The sequence below is a fragment of the Rana temporaria genome, chromosome 1 (genome assembly GCF_905171775.1).
Source record: "Rana temporaria chromosome 1, aRanTem1.1, whole genome shotgun sequence".
NCBI classification, from domain to species: domain Eukaryota; kingdom Metazoa; phylum Chordata; class Amphibia; order Anura; family Ranidae; genus Rana; species Rana temporaria.
Window position 1 is genome coordinate 342027170 of NC_053489.1, and position 16826 is coordinate 342043995.

A 16826-nucleotide genomic window follows, 5' to 3' on the forward strand; every position below is an offset into this window, starting at 1 on the left:
AGAAAAAAATGTGAGAATAAAATGTGAAAAAATTTTGTGTTGCTTGATTAACACAATATAGTGAACACAGTTCATAGAGGATGGTCTTCACAGGATATTTCAATAAGTGATCATGCAATCAATCTTGATGATAAATGCAGCCTCCACCATATATTTCACCCGATGTGCTCTTATCAGGAAATGCGTTTACCAGATTTTTAGGACCACTTTAATGAAAAAGTAGGTCTGTAGGGCAGAACAGGTTTCAGTGCCTGTACACTATACACCAAACACTGACACTGCCACGATGCTGATACTCGTGATATCCCAGATTGCATCCACAAAAAACAAAAAGAGGTCTATAGTAAATTTACCGCTTTAATAAAACAACATTTTAAAAATAAGCTGAATGGCCCCTTACTTGTAGGAGTGCCTAACCCGGCACCAGGACTGCATGCGTGACGTGTAGACTCTATCTCGGTCGCACAGAGAGCCGTGTGACTGGATGTGTTACTGGTCCCCAGCTGATCCCGCTTATTGTCCCTGCAGTCACGATTTGGACTTCCGTAGCCTAAAGCCGGCGGGCGTAAGGGTGCCTAATTTAAATTTGTCTAAGGGGGCGTGCTTTATGTTAATGGGGCTTGACCTGACGTTTTTGAAGTTTTTTCTAAACTGCGCATGCGCAGGGCGCCTACACTTCCCAGTGTGCATTGCGGCTAAGTACGCCGCACGGGCCTATTGATTTTGACGTGGACGTAAACAACGTAAATCCCTATTCACGGACGACTTACGCAAACGACGTAAAAATTTCTAATTTTGATGCGGGAACGGCGGCCATACTTAACATTGGCTACGCCACCTAGGGCCTAGCTTTAACTTTAGGCGGCCTATCTCTTATGTAAACAGCGTAAATGTACTGCGGCGGCTGGGCGTACGTTCGTGAATAGGCGTATCTAGTGATTTGCATATTCTACGCCGACCGCAATGGAAGCGCCACCTAGCGGCCAGCAGAAATATTGCAACCTAAGATAGGATGGCGCAAGCCGTCCTATCTTACATATGTTTAAGCGTATCTCTGTTTGAGAATACACTTAAACATACTGATACGTCAGCCTAACTCTCTCTGAATCTACCTATATGTCTACAGTGAGAACTGCACCTCAGTACACACAGCTCACCAGGGCCGGACTTACCATTGGGCTTGACTGGGCTCAAGCCCATGGGCCCCGACCAATAGGGGGCCCCCTTTAAAAAAAAACAAAAAAAAATGTATTTATTTTTTTTATTATTATTTTTTTTTTTTTTTTTTTATTTTTTTTTTTTGTTTTCCCCAAGTTTAATGGAAATTATTATACAAACAATTAAACACCCCCTCGTGGCGTTTTGAAGTTCATCCCCACGGTGGGCTGGGTCACCTGCAGGTTGGACAGGCCGCCAAAGTCCAGCAACTTCAGCATTTCCTTGGTGTCAGGATCAACCTCAATGATCTCTTGATCCAGGGCAGACACCTCAGGAACATAGTTATCCCTCCTCTCTCTCTCCTCCTCCTGCAGTTTGATGGAGATGCCTCTGACTGGGCCTCTCTGGATGCGCTTCATGAGATGTGTGACTTACCCAGCGATCTTGTTGCGCAGCTTTTTGCTGGGGATGATGGCGATCTCTTCGCACACACGCTTGTTGGTGTGGAAGTCATTGCCCAGCCGGGTGTAGTATTTTTCAATGATGACCCGAGCAGCCTTTTTCACGGTCTTAGTCCTGACGCGACCCATGTTGGACCGAGCTGCCCCAGATGAAGACACGTGACGTCGTGTCGTAACGCGTAGGGATTGGCGTACACCTGGAGTGACGTAAGCCGGCGCTGTGAACGCCGCTCATTTTAAAATTGCTGCACGTTTGTAAATTTTTTAAATGTAAGCACAGGTTTTTTCATTTAATAAATTACAACCTGGTTTACTGTGCTTCACTATCGGAGGTTCCTTTTCTGTTCCATCTCTCCATTTTATCTATTTGGGCGGAGTATTGTACGGATTTATCGTAAAGACGTGGTGCCAGCTCAAGGGGAGAAAGGACAGGGATTACCCTTAAAGGATTGCCACGGTGTGAGAGATTCGATGCTCATCTATATCTACCTAGAGGTAAGAGGCTTGTGAGCCTAGTGAAGGATTCGATCTTCATCTACTAGTCACTTATCCTACACCTGATTCAGCATTATTGATTGGATCATCTGGCAGCTCTTATTCATTTTTGATTTGTATTTGATTTTTTCACTGAAGGACTCGTTTTGGTTCTTTTCCACATCACTTAAATTTACCATTTGTTTGGTTCTTAATTAGGATTTTGGTTTGCACCTTTATTCTGTTACACTATTTGAGCAGGACTAGCTCTCTTATACCACTTGTATACACGGACTATTTAGTGTATTTAATTTTTACATATATTTTTATATATCTAATTCATTGTTATTCACACTTTTTTATTGTGTTTTATATTTATGTGTCACAGCAATGTGAGATACGTTGCGCAGAATCACTTTCACTATTCTATTTCTATTTTTGTGTTTGGTAAACACTGCTAGATTTTGCTGCACTGTATATAATTTGTTGAGGTGTTTTTACTTTAAGGATCTATAGTAGCGCGGAAGCACTTGTCACTTTATACAATGTAAGAGTGTACATCTTGTATAACAGTGTAAATTTGCTGTCCCCTCAAAATAACTCAACACAGCCATTAATGTCTAAACCACTGGCAACAAAAGTGAGAACACCCCTAAGTGAAAATATCCAAATCGGGCACAATTAGTAATTTTCCCTCCCCGGTGTCATGTGACTCGTTAGTGTTACAAGGTCTCAGGTGTGAATGGGGAGCAGATGTGTTAAATTTGGTGTTATCGCTCACACTCTCTTATACTGGTTCACTGGAAGTTTAACATGGCACCTCATGGCAATGAACTCTATGAGGATCTGAGAAAAAGAATTGTTGCTCTACATAAACATGGCCTAGGCTATAGGAAGATTGCCAATACCCTGAAACTGAGCTGCAGCACAGTGGCCAAGACCATACAGCGGTTTAACACTCAGAACAGGTCTCACGTGGTCGACCAAAAAAGTTGCGTGCACGTGCTCAGCGTCATATCCAGAGGTTGCCTGTGGGAAAAAGATGTATAATGCCCTGTACGCACAATCGGTTCGTCTGATGAAAACGAACCAATGGATTTTTTCATCAGATATCCGATGAAGCTGACTTTCATCAGTCTTGCCTACACACCATTGGTTAGAAATCCGATCGTGTCCAACGCGGTGACATAAAACACAATGATGTGCAGAGAAAAATTAAGTTCAATGCTTCCGAGCATGCGTTGACTTGATTCTGTGCATGCGTGGATTTTTGACCGATGGATTTCCCCACAGACGATAATTTTTCTCTATCGTTTTTTTAACCATACGAAAAATTTAAAACAGGTTCTATTTTTTTTCACCGATGGGAAAAAAACTGATGGGGCCCACACACAATCGGTTCGTCCGATGAAAATGGTCCATCGGTTCGTTTTCATCAGATGAACCAATCGTGTGTACAGGGCATAAGTGCATTGCTGCATAGGTTGAATTGGTGGGGGTTAGCTTATTAGTGCTCAGACCATACGCCGCACAATGTATCACATTGGTCTGCATGGCTGTCGTCCCAGAAGGAAGCCTCTTTTAAAGATGATGCACAAGAAAGCCCGCAAACAGTTTACTGAAGACAAGCAGACTAAGGACATGGATTACTGGAACCATGCCCTGTGGTCTGAAGAGAACAAGATAAACCTATTTGGTTCATATGGTGTCAAGTGTGTGTGGTGGCAACCAGGTGAGAAGTACAAAGAAAAATGTGTCTTGCCTACAGCCAAGCATGGTGGTGGGAGTGTTATGGTCTTGGTCTGCATGAGTGCTGCCAGCACTAAAGAGCTACAGTTCATTGAGGGAACCATGTATGCCAACATTTACTGTGATATACAATGATCCCCTCCCTTCAGAGACTGGGCCGCAGGGCAGTATTCTAACATGATAATGACACCAAAAACACCTCCAAGATGACTACTGCCTTGCTAAAAAGAAGCTGAGGGTAAAGGTGGTGTACTGGCCAAGTGTCTCTCCATACCTAAACCCTAATGAGCATCTGTGGGGCAACCTCAAATGGAAGGTAGAGAAGCGCAAGGTCTCTAACATCCACCAGCTCCGTGATGTCATCATGGAGGAGTGGAAGAGGACTCCAGTGGCAACCTGTGAAGCTCTGGTGAACTCCATGCCCAAGAGGGTTAATGCAGTGCTTGAAAATAATGGTGGCCACACAAAATATTGACACTTTGGGCCCAATTTGGCCGGCGGTTTAGACATTAATGGTTGTGTGCGCCGTTTGCTTGTTTCCCCCCTGGAGCAAAGTACTTTGTTGAGCCATGGCAGCTGCTAAGGAGAGGAGGAAGAGAATTTTTTCTATGGAGGAGAGGGCTATCCTGATATCGGCAATAGCCAAATATGATGTGTACCTCCATGGTGCCCACAGTGCCAGGACCAGCAGGGCACGTAAGATGGAGATCCTGGAGAAGATCACCCTGGATGTCAATGCCCTTGGGCATGAGACCAGGACCCCCGACGATATCAATAAGAATATAAATGATATGAGACGTCGGGTCCGAGATAAGCTGGCCAGTATGAGGAGGCACGCCAGGGGCACGGGAGAAGGGCCAGCTTCTGCTCTGCGGTTGACTGATGAGGAGGAGGTCATCGCCAGCTGTCTGGAGCGGGAGCAGGTGGAGAGCATGGAGGGCTTTGATTCCAGTAACCAGAACTTGAGGACAGGTAAGTGTGTTTTATCCCCCATTCGGTGTGTAGCATGTGAGGGGGTGGAAGGGAACATGTGACAAGTGTGTGGGTCCACCAACATGTGAATGTTTTGTGTCATCCACAGATGTGCTGGAGGGAGCTGGGCTGTCGTCTGCCGGTGTCCAAACCCATGCCATCCCCAGAACATCCTGTGCCTCGGACTGACCCCCTGGAAAGCCCGGTAATATTGGTGGAGGGGAGTGCCTACACCTCTCCTCTAGAGGTTGTTGAGGAGGAGACGGTGGATCTGGAGGAATGCCTCTATTATGAGGAGGCTTCCACCTTCCCCGGACCCTCAGACACCTCCCCGCCCATCAGGGGAACCCCCTTCAGGGCTACCCCATCTAGGTCTACCCTGTCCGGAAGGGCACAAGCCTCTCCATCCTCCAGGAAGGCTATACGGAAGACCAGGGGTCTACCCGGTGCCCTCCAAGAAGAACTGCAGAGGGAGCAGGCCCGGCAGACACGCCACATGGGTGCTCTAGCAGGTGACCTGCGCCGTGTGGCAGACAGCCTGGCCTCCTCAGCCAAGACCCAGGCTGAATGCACATTGGCTGTGCAGCAGTGCCTCACGCAGCAGGCTGAGCAGAGCAGCTCCATCTCTGACAGCCTTCAGGATGTGAGCGCTAACTGCGCTGCCATGGTGACCTGCATGCATGACCAAGCCCAGACCCTGGAGGCCATGCGGCAGCACATGGTGGCAGGGGGTCCCTCACCATCTTGTGACCAGGGCTCTAATGTGCAGGCCAGCCTAGAGCGACATACCCTGGCCATTGGGGAGCTGCAGGCCACAGCAGCAGGCCTCGTGGCAGAGATGAAGAGCCTGGGAGTGGCTGTACAGGCCAACACTGCTGCCATCGAGGCGTATGAAGGCAGACCAGGCACCACCAGCGGCACACCACCACCCGCCAGCTGCGGATGCAGGTGCAGACAAAACTCTGTCCTCACCCGCATTGCCCTTGCGTTGGAGGGCACGCAGCCAGCATCTGCCAGGAGTGACAGACCAGGGGATGATCCTCCTCCTGATGCCCCACCCCCCCACCCGAGGCTCCCCCCGGACAACTGAGGAGCCGGAGCCGTGGCACCAGGCCTGGCCCACGACAGGGCAAATGAGTGCTCTTTTTTTTGTTTGTTCAGACTATGAGCTTTTTTTTTTTTTTTGGAGAGACGTGCACAGAAGGATGTGCCATCCTCCTATAAGGGCATGCCATGTCGGCCAATGGCATGATCCCTTTAAAAAATGTTTGTAGTCACTGCACACGGTCAGTAGTGCAGGCTACAGTGTGACTGATGTGTGAATGTGTGGGTGACATTCCTGCCAGCAAGGCGTGTCACCTTGGTTCGTCAGGAAGAGGTTATCCCCACGACCGTGTGAATGTGGTATGAATGGACAGCAACACCATTGGGGCCTTGGCGTGGCGTTGCTGCTCCCAAGTCATGCATGGTGGACTTGGGCTAAACCAATGTGAGGTGGATGTGGTATGTGTGAGCTAGGGACCACAGTGGTGTGCATGCGTGCATTCTCCTTGTGCCATGATGAATGTGTGTGTTTAACGTGCAAAGATGCATTCCATGAGGCAACTCCTGACTGCTGTTCCCTCAGCAGACGGGGTAGCCTCGGTTAAGGGGGGACTGTCTGGTTCTGGGGTCAAGTCATCACATATGTCAATCTCCAGGCCCTTTCTCATGACGTAGTTGTGCAGCACGCAACATGCACTGATGATCTGGCACACAAAGTTTGGGGAATACAACAGGGTCCCCCCGGACTTATCCAGGCATCGGAAACGGGACTTCAGGATGCCAAATGTGCGCTCCACCACTGCACGGGTGCGTATGTGTGCAGCATTGTATCTTCTCTCTCCTCTGGTTTGGGGATTCTGGAATGGAGTCAGGAGATGAGGCCCAAGTGCATATGCAGAGTCACCTGGAAGGGAAAAGACAGGAGGATGTTAGCCGTGCATGTGCCCCTCGTGATGTCTGCATCATGGGGTCGGACAATCATGCCTGACTCCCATGTCACTCACCAACCAGCCAGCTGTCCCTGTACATGTTCTGTTCAAATTCCGTTGGGATGGTGCTTTGACGGTATATGTAGCTGTCGTGGCTGGCCCCTGGGTGTTTGGCACGGACGTGCCATATGAGGCATTGGGCATCGGCTATCACCTGTACGTTGACGGAATGCCACTGCTTGCGGTATATGTGCTCTGTGGCACGGGGGGGCTGTAGTGCCAAATGTGTGCAATCAATGGCCCCCACAGTGCGTGGGAATCCGGCAATGCTGTAGAAATCCTGCATTGCCTTCTGCCGCAGGTGCTCATGGGTGGGTTTGATGATGTGGTGGGAAATGCGTGTGAGGATTGTGGGGAAAACCTGGTGCACGCATCTGCTCATGGTGGATTGTGACATCCCAGACACGACTCCACTTGTACGTTGGAATGATCCACTGGCAAGGAAATGCAGTGTTACCAGTACCTTGACCAGTGGCTGCACTGCATGTGAGCGTTGTGTCTGGCTGGTGATTTCATCATGCAGGGCTGTGGCTAATTCCAGGATGGCATCAGGGCTGAATCTGAAGATGCGATACACCTCCGTTTCCCCCATGCCCCCATGTCAAAGACGTTCATGCACGTTCAGTATATCCTCTTCCGTGTCTGTGGACACAGTAGTGCTATGACCATGGCTGCCCCTGGCATGTTGGCATACAGATGTGTTGTCCTGCAAGTGTGGTTGCTCAGCTCGTCCGTAACGGTGCTGCTGCAGCTGCTCTCCAGCTGACCTGTGCACGTCTGTTGCTGAGTTACACCTGCTTTATGAGGAATAACTTTAGGCCGGACGTACAACTTACACGCACATCGCGTAGCCTGCGCCTGGCGCAAGTACGTTCGCGAATCGCCGTATATCCCTCATTTGCATATTTGAATAGAAAATCAATGGGTGCGCCAGATGCGTCCAGCGTAAATATGCGCCCACGATACGCCGGCGTAGGCAAGTTACGTCGGTGGGATTAAGCCTATTTTCAGGCGTATCTAGTTTTGTGGGCACGGCGCACAGATACGACGGCGCATATTTGCACTTACGCGGTGTATCTCGAGATACGTCGGCGCAAGTGCTTTGTGAATCCGGGCCTATGTGTGTGTGTGTGTTATTTTCTATATAGAAAATTGACCCCTATTTACTGGATGTACACCAGAAAAATTAGCTGTGTGTGCTGGGTCTGTACAGATCTCACTGGTGACATGGTTACTGGTAAGTATACAGTATATACTTGCACACAAAATACTTACAAGTGAGTTTTGAAGTGTATGCCCCAGCTAAACCATGGCGTGCCTAAAACAGAAATGTAACCACTTTTACATATTGATATGCACACACTATTTGGTAAAAAGAAACACATTAAAAGTGCAAAACTATCCCTAAGGCCCCGTACACACGACCGAGTTTCTCGGCAGAATTCAGCCAGAAACTCGGTCGGAGCTGGATTCTGCCGAGAAACTCGGTGGTGTGTACACTTTTCAGCGAGGAAGCCGACGAGGAACTCGTCGGGCCGAAAAGAGAACATGTTCTCTATTTCCTCGTTGTTCGATGAGGAAAGTCGGCCCGCCGAGATCTCGGCGGCTTCCACACTGAACTCGACGAGGAACTCGATGTGTTTGGCACGGGAGACTGTATAAAACCCTTGTATAAAGTCTCATGATTGGTTACTGAAGGATTTAAAAAATATTCACTTCAATTTACAAAACATAAATGAAGTCTAAGGATCTATATTTTCAGCCACGTGTTATTTTCAGATCTCTTTGGACGCTGAAAATTTTTTCATAATAATTTTATGTGTTGTGTGAGATATATATATTTTTTTTACCAGTGGTCTTCAAACTGTGGCCCAGTGGCCAGATGAGGCCTTTGCTTGCTTTTATCTGGTCCTTGGCTACTATTTCAACCACTGAAATCAACAATGGGGCACAATTTCTCCCAATGACAACAACGATGGGGCACCATTCCTTCCACTTATATCAAAGATGGGGCATTGTTTACTCCCACTGACACTAGAACTTTTTCTATTCCAACTGACCACAGTCCGGCCCTAAAATCTCATCTAATACATATGGATAGAGTTGATTTGATCAGGTATTTTTATATGTAAATTATAAATCTATCTGAGATTTAAAAAAAAAATTGCACTCTGACTTTGTGCCATCATCTGTAGATGTTGTGTCACCAATCTATTTGTCCCTAGTTGTTAAAACATATTTCTATGTATTTATTTATGTGTGAATAATTTGTGCTCCCCAAGGATTTGGTACTGTTTTGCAGCCATCCCATCACTGGAGTAACTTCACTATAGCAACCAAGAGGCACGTTAGAGAATGCACAATTATATCCTGCTGATCAAATTTGGGTAATTGATTAACTGCACTTTCACGCTAATTCTATAAATAGCACAAATGGCAATAGTATGTGTTGAGGGCAGAAACCCGTATCAATCAATCAATCAGATTCCAGCACTCTAATTTAAGATTATGGGTAATCTCTGGTCACTATGGGTAAATGTGCTTTGTACATGTTTATTGGTATGTGCTATCTTATTGCTTGTCTCCATCTGAGTGAGATACAGCAGTTCAGGAAGAATCGAATCACAATTCACTGTTTTAGGTTACCTATTAACATAACGTGAATACATTTGCTTGTTTATTTATAATCATAAGTAATGGAAAAAACAGTAGCAAGAAACCATATTCCAAATGCCTTTTAATTATGCAGGTTATAAAATGAAAGCAAACATTTAATGAGTTGCCATAGACACCTTTTGAATTATTTTATTTTTTAGCTACATCTTATTCCAACATATACCCGTAGATATTGGGACATTTATGCTCAACACCTGTAATTTTTACAGAAACATTTGGTCTAGTGGTCATCCATGGCTTCAGTAAACCCCTTCCCTCTCCCACAACTAATTCTTTCAATTGTCTATATATACTGTATAGTGTGTGTGTATATATGTATGTATGTATATATATATATATATATATATATATATATATATATATACTGTATATATATGTATATATATATATATATACTGTATATATATGTATATATATATATATATATAGCGCTCTGCTCCCATTGAGTGTGCTCTATGTGTTAAATTATAGTTGTCTGAGCAGTAGTTTGGCTCAGAATGACTACTCTAAATTGTTGGCACTGTTCAGTTCAGCTGGGCTGCACAGGTTTTCCTCTGACGGTGGATGTTGCTGTCACCGCAGGTCATAGTTGGAAAGGCAACATACTGGACGTATTGGGTATCTCTCTCTCAGAAGAGGCTCAGGGGGCGTGGTCAACCCGATGTGCATTCTGGGGAGGGGTATTTGAGGGACAAACGCTGTTTAGCGGGGGTCGTCTTCCGATCACGAACTGAGGGCCCTCCTGGCCTCAGGGATGTTGAGCTGTTTGTAGTCTCGAGGCCTAGCAACTAAGAGTAGGCCCAGGAGTTTCTGGGTCCTACTGATCCAGGTATGGTCCTTCGCTACCTTGTCTGTGGAAGAAAGCTGAACCAGTGGGATTCAATTGATGGACGTACCTTGGCGAACTTACCTCACTGTGCTACCGGTCTGACTGAAAGATTCTTGGCACCATGAGTCGTGTAACTTTTGTTGGAACTATATCGAGTGTGCAGTCGGTTGCAGTGTGATGACCCAAAAGAGGACTTGTTCTTCAGTAGGAATGAGCCGAACCTACCCAGATTCAGGTTGTGGACCATTTGCCTAACTGTTTGCCAAAAGTTTAGAAATTAATATAAACCCCATTGAAATCAATGGAGACTGAGCTTTGCAAATCAGTTCTGACAATGGGGGTTATTTATAAAAAGGTAAATCCACATTCAGGGCCCTGACCCCCCCCAAAAAAAAAAAATGTTTTTTTTTTTTTTTTGCAATTTTTGTATTTTGCTCCCCGAGAGGGAAAGTGTCTCCAGTCAGCTCTTCGGGGGATTCCTCCCCCTCCCTCTGATTGCCATCACTGCATAATGCGAGCGCTCACACAACCAGATATTCTAGCCTGGACCGTGTTTAAGTGTGTGCACTGCAGACTGCAGTACACTGTAATCACTGAGCTACATTATCTCCATCCCTTCTCTCTCCCTCCCCCTCTCCTGTTCTTTCAAAACATTCACAATTTACTTTCAGTTAGGCAGATAAAATACGGTGCAAATTTCTTTCCTGCATCCACAGATTGCAGGAAATAAACTTGCATGATTCCCCCATCAACAGACAGTGATGACAGGGGAATATCCCTCCTGCCCAGCAATTATATTCTCCCGACAAACAGTGATTATCACCAGTGGCTATACAGCAACCACTAGTGATAATTATAAGAGAATCTGCTCATTAATGGTTCAAATCTCAGCCAGTTTCTGCTGAACCAGCTGAGATTTAAACTGTCTATGGCTGGTCTTAGCTCTTAGGCAGCCCATACATTGATTAGCACTGTGGAGTGTCGGCTTCCTGGCGGGATCGGGCATGTGGGATTTCAAACACACCCGAGCCCATCTCTATTGGTTGTAGACAGTTGAGCTCCCTGCAGGTTGCTTAGCAGCAGTGGACCCTTCTCTGACATGCTGATCGGGATGCAATCCAGGTGATGCTCTTAGTCAAATCCTAGTCATAAATATCAGTGATTTTATTGATCAAAGCCCACACTTTACAGGCATAGAGCCCACATGGCTGCGAAACATAAGGTTGATTATATTCATGTGGTTGTACTCTTGATGCTAATAAATACTGTGTTTATTAGATCTGACTGGGAGCATCACCTGGATCACATGCCGATCAGCATGTCAACAGAGAAGGTTATACAGCATTACTGCTGCTAGGTGACCAGCTGGGGGCTCGGCTCTCTATAACCAATAGTGCCAGCCTTCCCCTGCATGCACCCATAATGTCACCAGCACTAGGTCCTAATAGACTGCCGCCGCTGCCAAGGAGACAGATGCCAGACCAGCGCTGTAAATAGCAGGGACAGGACAGCTGGGGATCCCCACTGTGGCAGAACACCAGGGCCCGGTGGCAAGACAATCTTTGCAACAATGATAGTTCTCCCACTGCTTTGGACCCTTATATTTTCTTGGTGTGCTGGTGACATATATCTCTTGTTTTCTGCCACCCTGGGGGGCCCCAGTATAGTAGGAAGGGAGCTCACTGCAGAACATATGAAAGGGCCCATAGTGGGATCGTAGTAAAGGGCCCCAGGATATATATATATATAATTGCATTTTATAGTTGGCCCCCCTACTTTTGTCCCTGTCCCCCCATGTGCCCCCCCTAAATATGAAAGCTGGAGACGCCACTGTCCACATTGCACTACAAGTGCACTTGGAAGTGCAGTCGCTGTAGATCTGAGGGGAAGATCTGAAATGAGGAGAAGCTCTGCTTATTTTCATCATCATGTACACGCTAAAATGCTGTTTTTTTTATTTTCCTTGCATGTCCCCCTCAGATCTACAGCAAGTGAACTTTTAGTGCACGTTCAAGTGCACTTGTAGTGCAAAGTGGATTTGCCTTTTGTAAATAACCCCCAATGTGTCAGGCATTTGTGGTAGAGATTGTTAAAAAAAATGTCATGGAGAACTGGCTACTGTACTTGGGATTATGTAACTGTATCACTACCCCCAAAGGAGCAGCTGTTTTTTTTGGGTGCCATGTTACCTCTATTTCTCCGCCGTCTAGGGTACTGGATGAGAGCTGAAACAAAGTCAATGTCCACACGTTGCGTTCCTTTTTTTCTGCTTTATTTACCGACGTGGTACATGAACGAACAATAGATTGAAGAGGTGGAATAGGGTATAGGTAGTGGGTTCAGGTGAAGAACTTCATCGGAATCACTCCTGCTTCCAGATATGAACTCTCGTAGCCACTCTAGCCAGAGTGGGTAGTGTGCCCCTGGATAGGCCTCTCTCACTAGTCCTAGCAGCCAGGGCGCTACACGGAACCTTGGTACAGTCTCTACCAATGACCTTCCCAAAGGTGGAGATACGTTCGGTCCAGAATCCTCTCTCTTTAGGATTAAGCTCCCAGATCTTTTCTCAAAATAGTTACTTGTGAAATCAGGAAACTGACGGGCGATCACTGCTCAGCCTTTTAGTAGTAATGTGTCCTTTATTGAAGTTCAGGCCTCCCCTGAGTGTACCAGCCTCGTGCTGGGTGCTCTCCAGACAGGTACTTCATTCGGTGGCTTCCTCCCTCTAGGATGTATAGCGCAGGACCACTTTGTCAATGCAAACCCAGTCTGGATACTAGGCCTGCTCGGCAAGACACGACTCCAGACCAACGTGGTCCCGGAGCCAGGAAACTCTGAACATGCATCCCGGCCAGGAGGGCCACACACAGGGGTGGTGGGATGACTGCCCAGGGCGGACTAAGACGACTCAGAACCCGTGACATCTGTCCCTTAAATACTCCTCCCCATCATGCACAGCGAGGCGATCAACCCTCACTGATTGGCCACTGAAAAAGAATACCCAACACACCTGGATCTGACTGCTGCCACCCTTGGCCTGGGGTGGAACTGACACCCCAGACAACAATAGTGGTCACCTGCAGTACAGCCATGGCTGGAACAGAGGTCCAAATTTGAAAACAAATAGGTCAGCGGTAACTAACCCTCTGACTAACCTCTAAATTTAGAGCATGGTCAGCAAGGAAAACAGCTGCCTGCTACATAACATAAAAATAATAATAATGTTCAGCTGGGTGAGGATTTTTTTAGGTGAGTTAAAAAACAACAATAAAAATACAAAAATCCTTAAAATAAAATGCTTGGTGGCTGTCTTAAAGCTGTTTGTGTTTTTGCATAACTTTACGACTGGGATAGCATCAGTGACACCTTATTCTGTCATCACAGAAATTGCATGTGTAATAATATTGTTTACTCTTACCTAATGTACTAAAGCACCTGCTCAATATTACTGATTTTGGTGAACATGTAAGGTTTGTACCAAACTTAAAGAGGAGTTCCAGCCTGTAAAAAGAAATTAAAAATTAAAAGTCAGCCGCCACAAATATTGTAGCTGCTGACTTTTAATATAAGGATACTTACACTTACAGAGATTCCGCGATGTCGGCACCCCTAGTGCTGGCATGCAGGGGCTAGCATCTGTAGTAAGGGAAACAGGAAGTAAAGCCTGTTTCCTACTGTGCATGCACGAGTCGCGCTGCACTTTTCTGAATCCTCTGTGTGTCCCAGAAGACAGCGGGGGGAGGAGGAGGGGCCAGAAATTACGTAGATCGCCGTGCAGAGATATTACAAGCAAGTGGGAACGGGTACCTGTCAAAACCATGTACCTGCCCCCCCCCCCCCCCCAAATGCTAAATTTGGCAGTAGAGGGGGGAGGGTGCGACCAAGCAGGGATTCCCCTTTTGGGTGGAGCCCCACTTTTAATTCAATCTGAACCTGAACCCTAATACTTTTCTTCAGGACTGAAACGTTGAGTTGGAAGTGAAAGCTACATTTTTTATTTTAGGAAATCCTGAGCAATATACTTTGTAAATGAAAGCTGGAGTTTTACTTAAAGTGAATCTGGATTTTTAATGATTAAGCTAAACTCCTTAGATGAACTACTGTATAACCATTGAAAGGATTTAGCAAAGTTTGCAAATTTTTACCACTTCCTTCTTCAGAGTAATGCCGCGTACACACGATCATTTTTCAGCATGAAAAAAAACTTTGTTTTTCGGCATGTAGAAAAAAACGAAGTTTTTCCAACTTCATCATTAAAACTACGTTGCCCACACACCATCCTTTTAAAAAAATGCTCTAGCAAAGCGCGGTGACGTACAATACGTACAACGCCACTATAAAGGGGAAGTTTCATGCGGATGACGCCACACTTGGGACTGCTTTAGCTGATTCCGTGTTAGTAAAAGACGATTTGCGCTTTTCTGTCTGTTACAGCGTGATGAATGTGCTTACTCCATTACGAATAGTAGTTTTACCAGAACGAGCGCTCCCGTCTCATAACTTGTTTCTGAGCATGCGCGGGTTTTTAACGTCGTTTTAGCCCACACACGATCATTTTTTACAACCCGAAAAACGATATCGTTTAAAACGTCGTTAAAAAATGCAGCATCTTTGAAAAAAAATGTGGTCGTTTTTCAGAACCCGAGAAATGATGTGAAGCCCACACACGATCATTTTAATTTTTTTTTTTTTTTTAAAAACAACGTTTTTTTTTTCATGCCGAAAAATGATCGTGTGTACGCGGCATAAGACTTATGATATGCTCTGAGTCTGTTCAGTTGAAAAGTCTGTCTTTGTTATTACCACATAAGCAGTCTCAGGCCTCGTACACACGACAGAGATTCTCGGCAGAATTCGCCGAGAAACTCGGTCAAAACCCGGATTCTGCCGAGAATCTCTGTCGTCTGTACAGTTTTGGCTCGATGGAGCCGCCGAGGAGCTCGACGAGAAAATAGAGAACATGTTCTCTATTTTCTCGTTGGCCGCGTTGTTCTATAGGAGAAGGCGGCCCGCCGAGCTCTTCGGCGGCTTCATCCCAAAACGAGACGAGGAACTCGACGTGCCAAGCACGTCGAGTTTCTCTGTCGTGTGTACGAGGCCTCAGTGTTGTAATAGGGAAAGGAGCAGCCTTTGCATCTATTTGCATGTGCCTTCATATCTGAAGATATCTTTCCAACTTTCCCCTCTCTCACACACACATTGCAGGAATTGTTTATAACTTGACATCAAGCTGTATGCATTTGCTGTGTGGTGAATGTGGGCAGCAGCTAATATGCAGGATCAAGCACAGCAGGTCTCCAAAAGAAATCAATGAAGAATCATAGATAAGATCAATGATTCCCCATTTGGCAAATGTTTGCGAAGCAACAGGTGCTGCCAAATGTAAAACTGGCTACACTATAAGTTTGGTTTTCCCACGAAAGAGAGATATCTCTAGATGTTAGACAAACATAGCTCATGTGACTTGATAAGATATCGATACTGGCCCAGATTCAAGAAGCACTTGCGCCCGCGCAACCATAGGTTGCGCGGCGCAAGGGCTTACTTGCTCCGGTGTAACGAGTGCTCCTGATTCAGGAACCTCGTTACACCGACTGCAGCCTAGGATGTGACAGACATAAGCCTCCTTATGCCTTCACATCCCAGGCTGCATTCTTGCGTTGGCCGCTAGGGGGCGCGGCCTTTGTGATCGGCGTATAGTATGCAAATTGCATACTACCATCGATTCACAAAAGTTGCGCGGGCCCTGCGCACGCAAGGTACGGAGTTTCCGTACGGCCACTTTAGCATAAGGCTGCTCCTGCTAATAGCAGGCGCAACCAATGCTAAAGTATAGCTGCGCTTCCCGCTCGCGACGTTCAAATTTTACGTCGTTTACGTAAGTGAACCGTGAATGGCGCTGGACGCCATTCACGTTCACTTAGAAGCAAATGACGTCCTTGCGACGTCATTTGCCGCAATGCACGTCGGGAAAGTTTCCCGACGGAGCATGCGCTGTTCGCTCGGCGCGGGAGCGCGCCTAATTTAAATGATTCCCGCCCCCGGCGGGATCATTTACATTAGGCAGCCTTACGCACGGCTGATTAACATATCGCCCGCGCAATTTACGGAGCAATTGCTCCGTGAATCGCGGGCAAAGCGCAATATTTGCGTGGGCGCAGAGAAAAATTTTTGCTCTTTGCCCACGCAAATATTGCGCGATTCTACCTGAATCTGGGCCACTGCATTTTGTCTTATGGGTAGTTGGTGTCTAGAACATAATGAAGCAACATTGTGTAACGCACAGAATTATTTTTTGCTAAAGGTACAGAACTCAGATTGCTTTTGTGTATTATTTATATCAAACCTCATTACAGTAATTTCCATCGCTAAAAAATAAATAAAAACAGTTGCCCATTACTTTGTCGTACACATACAAGTGCGAATGGGAGTTATTTTTACAACAGTAATAGAAAAATGCAAACAAACACTAAA

General features: G+C 46.1%; 1 pseudogene; it reads right to left on the reverse strand.

Moving 5' to 3' along the window:
- Positions 1 to 1302: 1302 nt before the first annotated feature.
- Positions 1303 to 1758, reverse strand: LOC120946912 (annotated as a pseudogene).
- Positions 1759 to 16826: the final 15068 nt, after the last annotated feature.